The sequence below is a fragment of the Rhincodon typus genome, chromosome 16 (genome assembly GCF_021869965.1).
Source record: "Rhincodon typus isolate 14 chromosome 16, sRhiTyp1.1, whole genome shotgun sequence".
NCBI lineage: Eukaryota > Metazoa > Chordata > Chondrichthyes > Orectolobiformes > Rhincodontidae > Rhincodon > Rhincodon typus.
The window spans coordinates 4,161,677-4,172,523 of record NC_063347.1 but is presented as its reverse complement, the minus strand read 5'-3'; positions in this window follow the sequence as shown (position 1 = coordinate 4,172,523).

The following is a 10,847-nucleotide window of genomic DNA, read 5'->3' as shown; positions in this document are numbered from 1 at the left end:
GGGCCTAGAGTCTAGGCCCGAAACGTCAGCCTTCCTGCTCCTCTGATGCTGCTTGGCCTGCTGTGTTCATCCAGCTCTACACCTTGTTATCTCAGATTCTCCAGCATCTACAGTTCCTGCTATCTCTGAAGTGAAAATAGCCCTTTTATTGTGAGAGTACTGATTGGTAGAGCCATTGTCATAGTCATACAGCACAGGAACACACCCTTGGGCCCAACTTGTCCAGGTTTTATAAACTGTACTAATCCCACTTGCCTGCATTTGGCCCATATCACGTACCTGTTCAAATATCTTTTAAATGTTATAATCATACTCATCTCTACCACTTCCTCTGGCAGCTCGTTCCATATACACACCACCCAACTGGGTTTTTGCAACCCTCAGTTATGGTTACCACGACTTTCAACTCCCAGATTTAGATCATTTTGAACTAACCTGTTCGGAGCTAGTATTACACACAGCTGGAGCAGTTGGGACTTGAACCTAGGCATCCTGGCCCAGAGGCAGAGACTCTATCACTGCATCACAAGAACCCTCAGTCAGTTCCAGATTTATTTAACTGAATTTAAATTTCATCAATTGCCACACTGGCATTTGAACCCATGTCACTAGAGGATTAGCCCAGGCCTCTGGATTAGTAGCTCAGTGATCTTGTGCAATCCCCACTTCCTATTTGTGTAGTGGTCCTTCCATTTGCTTCATCGGTGACGAGAAAGGTCTCAGGGAAGGAGGAGGATGTGAAATTTAGGACAAACTAGCAACAGCTGAAGTGAGAACAATTCAGCAAATTGGAACAATTTTAAGCAGTTTAGTCTGGAGTATGTGCACTGCCAGATGGGAGTGAGTGGGGATGGAGGAAACGGACCAGGAAAGGACTAGGGGCATCACAAGAGTGGGCATGGCTCCCGAGCATTTGCGGTTGCCCCAGCAACGGAAACTGCTCCTTCCTGGCGATCAGTGGTGACCACAGAGGCATTTGGTCAAGCATGTCTCAGGTGGAGGCTGGCCGAGACTCCAGGCCAGGGCTAGGCGAAGGGAGATAAAACTTTAAAATCTGGACGTTTTCCTTCTCTTTTGCCTCTGTTTCTTTCATTTCTTCTCTTGTTTTTTTAAAAAAAATTCCAGTTTTGCATTTTGCATTTTAAGATGGCACTGGAGAATGGCGACTTTGTAAACTTTTCACTGTACTCCTGTACTTGAGTGCACAAGACAATAAAATCTAATTCTAATTAAACAAATGGGCACAGAACCGACTTACAAGGAGAAAGGCTAACTTGAGAGATGGATTGGGTTTTGTTAAAAATTTGACCCAGAACTGAGTGAGAAAGAGAGAGAGAGATGTTGGGAAAGTCTTCACAGTTACAGAATTGTAGATCATTAAGGCTGTGATGGACAGATTTTAATCATTAAGGGAATCAAGGGTTAAGGGGTAAAGGCAGGAAAGTGATGTTGAAGATGATTTGAAGGGTAACACCTGAAACGTTGACTGCTCCTTTCCTCCAGATGCTGCCTGGCCTGCTGTGTTCTTCCAGCCTCCTGTTTGTCTACCTTGGATTCCAGCATCTGCAGTTTTTATTTTATTCACTTCTGGTTCTCAATCCTCCAACCAATAGGAACAGTGTCTCCTTATCGAAACTGTCCAGACCCCTCGTGATGTTGAATATCTCGGACAATGCGATGGAGGCAGGGCCTTTGATTATCTTTAAATTTTAGATTCTTGAAGGGCAAACGACAGTGTGAAAGGACATTGGGTGTGGTCAGGAATATGGTCTAACCACCTCACCGTGACCCTACCAAGTGCTGGAGCACACTCATGAGGCCATGCATCCTACTGCTGCCCCTAAGCTGTATATCAAAATTAAAACCATGAGACAAAGGAGCAGAAGTAGACATTCAACCCATAGAGTCTGCTCTGCCATTCAATGAGATCCAATCATCTTCAACATCACTTTCCTGCCTTTACCCCTTAACACTTGATTCCCTTAATGATTAAAATCTGTCCATCACAGCCTTAATGATCCAGCCTCTGTGGCAAAGAATTCTGCAGTTTCACTCCCCTCTGAGAGAAAAAAATCCTTCTCATATCTGTCTTAAATGTGCAATGCCTTATTCTGAAATGATGCCCTCTGGTCCTAGACTCTTCCACAAGAGAAACAACTTCTCCACGATTTCCTCTCGATCTTCTCTTCTCACATGGGAACAGCACCCAGCTTTCCCAATTTATCCACGCAACTGAGATCTCTCATGGAGCCCATCTCGTCCAACGTTGACCAGACATCCCAATCTGACCTAGCCCCGTTTGCCAGCATTTGGCCCATATCTCTCTAAACCCTTCCTATTCATGTACCCATCCAGATGCCTTTGAATGTTGTAATTGTACCAGCCTCCACCAATTCCCCTGACGGCTCATTCATACACGTACCACCCTCTGCGTGAAAGCGTTGCCGCTTAGGTCCCCCTTAAATCTTTCCCCTGTCCATTTTAAATCTATGCCCTCTAGTTTTGGACTCCCACATCCTTGGAAAAAGATCTTGTCTATTCACCCTATGCATGCCCCTCAAGGTTTTATAAACTTCTATAAGGTCACTCTTCAGCCTCCCGTTCTCAATTCCCTTTTGGAAATGTTGGAGACGAACTCTAGTCTTGATTAGATGCAGACCATGAGAAGAATGCAAGATTTTCTGCTTATATACATAAAAAATATGTTTTTTTAGAAATTAGGCTAACTTTAAATAGGGGACAGGAATTGAGTTGCCTGAGCAGCTATATTGGTATTGAATGGCAGACCAGGCTTGAAGAGCTTAAGGGTCCGAATGACCTAATCCTGCTCCTATTTGGTTTGTTTCTGGGAGGTAGAAGGCAGTGGGTGAGTGGGACCCGTTTCCAGTTTGGACGCGGGGCAGCAGGGTTTTGGGTGAGCTCAGATGTAGGTGATGAATGACTGCCCAAAAGACCATCAGAAGAGTCGAGTCTCCAGGCAACAAACTCACATGCGTCCAACTCCAACTAATATGGGCCCTGCAATCACATCATACCGGGAGGCGATGGCCTTGTAGTATTATCACCGGACTGTTAATCCAGGGACCCAGATAACTTTCTGGGGACCCAGGTTCGTATCTCGCCACGGCAGATGGTGGAATTTGAATTCAATAAATATCTGGAATTAAGAATCTAATGATGACCATGAATCCATTATCGATTGTTGGAAAAACCCCATCTGGTTCACTAATGTCCTTTAGGGAAGGAAACTGCCATCGTTACCTGGTCTGGCCTACATGTGACTCCAGACCCACAGCAATGTGGTTGACTCTTAACTTCCCTTAGGGGTTGGCAATAAATGCTGCCTGGCCAGCAACGCCTGCATCCCGTGAATGAATAAAGAAAAAAAAATCCTCCTGGGATTGTCACCCAAACCATCCAAAAATCTCTAAATAAAAAAACGAAAGAACCACGGATGCTGTAAGTCAAGGACTAAAAACAGAAGTTGCTGAAAAAGCGCAGCAGGTCTGGCAGCATCTGTGAAGAAAAAATCAAGAGTTAACATTTCAGGTCCAGCAACCCTTCCTCAGAACTTACGGTAGCTCTGAGGAAGGACCTGAAACATTAACTCTGATTTAATCTTCACAGATGCTGCCAGACCTGCTGCACTTTTCCAGCAACTTCTGTTTTTGATCCAAAAATCCCTCCCTCCCTTTTCTCCATACCCTAGCAAGCTGGAGACATAGGCCTTGTAATTTTATTTATTGATTTTCTTTGCATTGCTGCCAAGCCAAAATGTTTAAAATCATACCCTGCCATTAAATTTGCTGTAGTTCACCACGGCTGCCTTCTCATCTCCTCTTAGTATTGAGCCAATTTCTCTGGTGAGGGATCCAACAACCTACACGGATTCCGAAGTAAAGATTAAAGACATTATTTGGCCATTTTCTCATTGTGGGATCTTGCTGCGTACACACTGGATGCTATGTTTCCTGTCTTACTTTGTAAGTACTTCATTGGCTGTAAAGTGCTTTGGGATACCCTGGGGTCTATTTCCGTGCTGTACAACTATTTGACTCTCTATGTTCTATAGAAATGTCGAACTTTCATACATGGCAAAATTCAATTAGACATGGGTCGGTAAACGCAAATAATAACACACTTTGAAGGCTGCAAAAGACATTAAAGATTTGGACGCTGAAGATGTTAATCAGGGTTCATACAGAGTTTAAAACAAGAGAGCTGCTGTTAAAATTATAGGATAATTCAATGTCAAACCATTAACTTTAAAACAATGAACATTCCCTTCTGGAAATCACAAGCTGAGATTTCTGACTTCATTGTGTTGATAAAACGCAAAGGAACAGGTCATTTTGGTGTTTGGAAGCTTTCATACTGGAATGTAGTACCCTATAAATAAATGACCTTACAGTCTTCCCAGAACCTTCTGATGGCTCAGGGCATTGATGGGCAGACCAATAGACAGCAGGATATTATTGAGTTGGACTGAACTGCTCTGAGATAGGTTGGCAAGAGTCCACCATCTGGAGCTCAAAAACTGCATAGGGTTATATAGGATATACCACAAAGATATAGGCCATTTGGCCTATCTAATCCATGTCAGTGGTTACATGCACCTTGAACACCCTCCAATCTTTCCTCATCTGAATCTATCAATGTACCCCTCCCTTCAGCTTTCTCCCTTTGGCTGTTTGCTCAGCTTCCCTTTCAATGCACCAATACTATTTACTCCACCCACTTCCCGTGGGAGTGGGTTTTACATTTTCACCTCTACTTGAGAAGATCCTTCTGAATTCCCACTTGGATTTCTCTGTGACTTTTGTTTTATTCACTCATGTAATGTGGGTATCACTGGCTGGGGCCCAGCTTTTATTGCCCGTCCCCAGTTGCCCCTTGAGAAGGTGGGGTGAGCTGCCTTCTTAAACCACTGCAGTCCATCTGCTCTAGGATGATCCACAATGACATTAGGGAGGGAACTCCAGGATTTGGACCAAGCTACACTGAAGGAACTGCAATATATTTCCAAGGCAGGATGGTGAGTGGTTTGGAGGGGAACTTGCAGGGGGTGGAGTTCCCATTTATCTGCTGCCCTTGTCCTTCTAGATGGAAGTGGTCGTAGGTTTGGAAGGTGCTGTCTGAGGATCTTTGGTGAATTTCTGCAGTGCATGTTGTAGATAGTACATATAGCCAGTTCTGAGCATTGGTGTGGAGGAAGAGAATTTTGAAGGTTGTGGTTGGTATCATGGCTCAGAAACATTCCATTGGCACTTCATGTTCAATAATTACTTTTGAAGTTACGATGACCAAATAGAGAGTCTGCATTTTTCTAGCACCTTCCACCACCTAACAGATAATAAAGCAATTGTGAAGTGCAGTCAGGATTAAGATTTAGGAAAAACAGCAGCTAGTTAGCACAGAGCGAATTCCTGAGAGGAGGAATGTCATATTGTCCATGAGAACTGATCTTATCTTGATAACCTCTAGCTATGCTCTCCCCGTTGTGTTTTCTTTTATTGTCTTGTAATACAGATCAAGTAGTATGGATTTCTTAAGGGAAAGTTGTGTCTAGGTAATTTGTTAATAAAACATGCTGGAGTTCTTTGAAAATGTGACAGAGAGGGTTGATGAGGGTAATGTTGTTGATGTAGTGTATGTGGATCTTTCAGACAATGTTCAATACAGTGCCTCACAAGATGGGAAACAAACAGTAATGGCTAATGGAAATATTTTCAGGCTGAGAGGCTCTTGTGGTGCTGTAGTAGTGTCCTTACCTCTAAGCAAGAAGGTCTGGGCTTGCGTCTTACGTGCTCCAGACATGTGCAACACCATCTCTGAGCAGGTTGGTTAGAAAATATCTGTGCTTTCACCTGAATGAATGTTTTGTAGTGGAGATCCCTGGAAAGATGTTAAACTTGAAAGTGTTCAGAAAAGGTTTGCAAGGATGTTGCCAGGGTTGGAGAGTTTGAGCTACAGGGTGAGGCTGAATAAGCTGGGGCTATTTTCCCCGGAGTGTCAAAGGCTGAGGGGTGACATTATAGAGGTTTATAAAATCATGAGGGGCATGGATAGGGTGAATAGTCAAGGCCTTTTCCCCAGAGTAGGAAAATCCAAAACTAGAGGGGCATAGGTTTAAGGTGAGAGGGAAAAGGGACCTAAGGGGCAACTTTTTCACGCAGAGGGTGGTGTGTGTATGGACTGAGCTGCCAGAGGAAGTGGTGGAAGCTGGTACAATTACAACATTTAAAAGGCATCTGGATGGGTATATGAGTTCAGAGGGATATGGGCCAAATGCCGGCAAATGGGACTAGATTAATTTGGGATATCTGGTAGGCATGGATGAGTCAGACTGAAGAGTCTGTTTCCGTGCTGTACAACTCTATGACTCTATAACTCTTAAAAAAGTATTTGGATGAGCATTTGAAATGTCATAACATTCAAGGTTACGAGCCTACTGCTGGAAAGTGGGGCCAATGTGGATGGGTCAGCTGTATGACTCTATGACTATGACTCTCTGTCTCCCCTTAGCTGAAGTTTGCTCACCCTTGATAAGATGTTGGTGATGGGGCCATACAGGGACTGGTCTCAGCACAGAAAGCTGGTTAGCATTTTGCTTTGGAGTTTGATTTATATGACTGGGAGCCATTGACGATATTGCCCTGTGTCTTCTGGTCTCAGTTGGAATCCCTATTTCCAAACAAACGAATGCCCACGTATCTTTGGGAGAGCTTTAAAGCAGAAACTCTGACACAGCAGCTGAAGCATTCCAGTCCAGGCCTCCGCACAGGCAAAGGCTGAGTCCCTCTGTATCAGCAGAAGCTGCAGTATTCCATGTTTAAAGACCCAAAGTAAACTCGACAGGGAGTAGGAGAAAGGAAGTGGCTTGGTAGGGTGCCACCTGTGTGAGGTGTTAAGGTGCCAGGTCAGTTTGGGAGAGAGTACCATGTGGAGGAGATCGTAGGGCACCAGGTGGGTAAGGGGACACAGGTGTGAGAGGGTGAGAGTGCAGAGTGTCAGGTACATTGGTATGTACAGGTGGTTGTTCACTGAGGGCTGAGGGTGCCATGTGGGTGAGGGGTACAGGTGGATGAGGGATACAGATGCCACTTGTGTAAGGAGTAAGGTGCCAAATGGTAGGGTGCCAAATGGGTGGAGTGTGGGCTGCCAGGTGGGTAGTGGGTACAGGTGCCAGATTGGTGGATAATCAGTGAGGGCCTTAGGCTAGGTGCATGCTGTTGGTTTAGGGCCAAGATGGTGGGAGAGAATGGGGGAGCAGCTGGTTTGTTCAGTGTCCTTGGGAAGTTGGGGTGGGGTGTGTTTGGGTATAACGGGGGTGGAAGTGCAGGCAGTGGGTAGCAGTGAGAAGTTTGTCAGGAGTCTGTCTGCAAGGTTAGGATGGGGGAAGGCGGTAAGGGGCTGTGGTGCTGGGAACGTAGCCAGTCATGGGGCTGGGAGTTAAGAACAAGCTTGAGTTTCTCTTATGGATCCTGCCTAATCTGCTCCGGCAAGCGAGCCACAACCACCAAAAGGCCCTAACTCAGAAATGGGGACTTTATTGGAGTGTTCCAGTTTCAACTTCCCAGGCAGTTACTGCAGAGTAAACTGTGTCACGATTTACACCACACACATACTCATACATACACACACACACGCACACTGTCTAGCATTGCTACATTGACCATTTTCCTCTGGACAGATCAGGGCTATTATGAAGTTGACGTTTTCGGGTGGGGATTTTCCTGCTCCTCTGATGCTGCCTGGCCTGCAGTGTTCCTCCAGCTCTACACGGTGTTATCTCTGACTCTAGCATCTGCAGTTCTTACTATCTCTGGGCTATTGTGAATATTGGAACAGACACTCCCTCTGCTGGTTGAATGTCACATCTGCAATATCACTGAACTGCATTTAATTTCATTCTAAGAATCCTTACAAGTGTGGAAACAGGCCCTTCGGCCCAACAAGTCCGCACCGACCTTCAGAGGATCCCACCTGGACCCACCCCCTATAACCTACCTAATCTACACATCCCTGAACACTACGGGCAATTTAGCATGGCCAATCCACCCTAACCTGCACATCTTTGGACTGTGGGAGGAAACCAGAGCACCCGGAGGAAACCCACACAGACACGGGGAAGAATGTGCAAACTCCACACAGACAGTCGCCCGAGGGTGGAATCAAACCCGGGTCCCTGGTGCTGTGAGGCTGCAGTGCTAACCACTGAGCCACCGTGCTGCCCTTTGTCCCGTCCTTGCTCCCCCACTCACTAATAGCTTGAGTTAAACCAAGCAGCGTTCCTCACAGTTATATTCTTTGATTGCCCTTTTACAGAAAGATTTGCATTTAAATAGTGGCTTTCGTGACTCAGGATGGCTCGAAGTTTTTTTCAGCCATTTAACCACTTTCACAAACAAACAAGGAACAACAGTAGGCCATTCGGCCTTTCAAGATGGCTCTGCCATTCAATGGCTGATGTGATTTTAACCTCAACTCTACATTCCTGCATATCCCCCGATGTTTCTTCATCCCCCTTAGTCATCAAGAATCTATCTACCTCTGCCTTATAAATTTTGAAAGATTCTGTTTCCGCTGCCTTTTGAAGACCCCTCAGGGTCTTGTTAATGGTCACAGTCAATGATTTGCAAGTCATTTTCTGATTGTTTATTGAGTTTGTTCAGAAGCAGTAGTTTAGATATGATACATTACTTAGTTAGATAAAGAAAGTATACAACTCTGACAACTGGGGATGGTTCACTCAAACCAGAAGACAAACAGGTTCAGAAAGGTTCAGTCGTAGTGAAGAGGTGGGAGTAGCATCCTGCTCTCTAACCGAGGTGTCAGGGAACTCTTCCCTCTGTCTTTCTCCACACCTCCTCGTCCATCTTCCATCTGCCTGGCAAAGACTACTTGATGAAGACTGCTGTCTATGAGGTCCACTTGACGAGAAATGCTGTCTGTGCAAGACATTGGTAAGGCCACATTTGACGTACTGTGTACAATTCTGATCGCTCTGCTATAGGAAAGATGTTACTAAAACTGAAAAGGGTGCAGAAAAGATTAAGAAGGATGTTACTGAGACTGAAAAGTTTGAGTTTTAAAGAGAGGCTGGATAGGCTGGGACTTTTTTCCCTGGAGCGTTTGAGTGGTGACCTTATAGAGGTTTATTAAATAATGAGGGGCAGAGATAAGGTAAATAGCCAAGGTCTTTTCCCCAGGGTAGGGGAATTCAAAACTGGAGGGAATACATTTAAGGTGAGGGGGAAAGATTTAACAGGGACCTGAAGCGGAACTGAGGTGGTGCGTATATGGAATGAGCTGCCAGAGGAAGTGTTAGAGCATGGTACAATGGCTACAATAAAGACATTTAGATAGGTACATGGATAGGAGGGTTTTGAAGGATATGGGCCAAATGCAGGCATATAGGACGAGTTCAGTTTAGGAAATCTGATCAGCATGGACAAGTTGGGCAGATGGGCCCATTTTCGTGCTGTATGACTCTGTGACTATGATTCTATAACTTCATGTAGGGAGTTGTCATACGAATTTCTAATTTATAAATATAAATTTATAAATTAAATTTGGGTAGTTATTGCTAAAGAAATAGAGTTCAAAAGTAGGGAATTGTTGCTGCAACTGTACAAGGCATCAGTGAGACCACACCTGGAGCATCATGTATAATTCTGGTCCCCTTACTGGATTTGAGGCAGTTCAGAGGAGGTTCACTCGATTGATTCCAGAGACAAAGGGTTTGTCTTATGAAGAGAGATTGAGCAGTTTATGCCCATACTCTCTGGAGTTTAGAAAAATGAAAGGAGACCTGATTGAGGTCTATAAGATGCTAAGGATGACAAAGAAGATGCAGAAAGGATGTTTCCTCATGTGGGACAATTTGAAATGAGAAGTCACAGTTTTAGGATAAGATGTTATCAGATTTAAAACAGAGATGAGGAGAAATTACTTCTCTCAAAGAGCCATGAATCTATGGATTCTGGGACATTGAGTAAATTTAAAGAGGAGAGAGACAGATATTTAATGAGTAATGGGGTGAAGGATTATGGAGAGTAGCAGGAAAGTGGAATTGAATCTGAGATGAGATCAACCATGATCATATTGAATGGCGGAGCACGCTCGAGGGGCTGAATGGCCTAATCCAGCTCCTAGTTCTAATATATTAATCTTAAAAATTTACTGAGCTGTCTCTCAGAACCTGCAGTGTGGTTCTCATGCATGCCAGTACCTCACATATTCCTCCTCAGGGCTCTGTCCTTTTCAAACTGAAAGAACATGACCTCACATTGTGCCTTATTCAACCACCAAAGCCATTGACTGGATCATTAGTCATAGCAATGCCTTGTGACCAATCACAGGGGGACTTGCTTGGCTTGAAATTAAACAAAACTTGTATGAGGCAGACAAACAGGAGGCTGGAAGAACACAGCAGGCCAGGCAGCATCTAGAGGAAAGGAGCAGTCAACATTTTGTGTGTTATCCTTTTTTTGTCTCTAACCAAGCTTATACCACTGCAAAGTCCCTTCAAAGGATGCCCATTTTGAAGAAATTCTCTGCTAGAAGGGTGACACCCAAAACGTTAACTGCTCCTTCCCTCCAGATGCTGCCTGGCTTGCTGTGTTCTTCCAGCCTGCAGTTTGTCTGCCTTGGATTCCAGCATCTGGAGTTTTTTTGTCTCTGAAAAGACTCATATGAACTGTTCTCTGGTGTATTCTCCATGGCATTGCCCCTTCCATCAGTGTCCATTGTCAACCAACCAGCATCCTCTGCTCATGCAGTAGAAATTGTTGTTCCCTTTGAGATTTGATGTTCTTGCAATTCTGTCCTGATGAGTGAAAAAA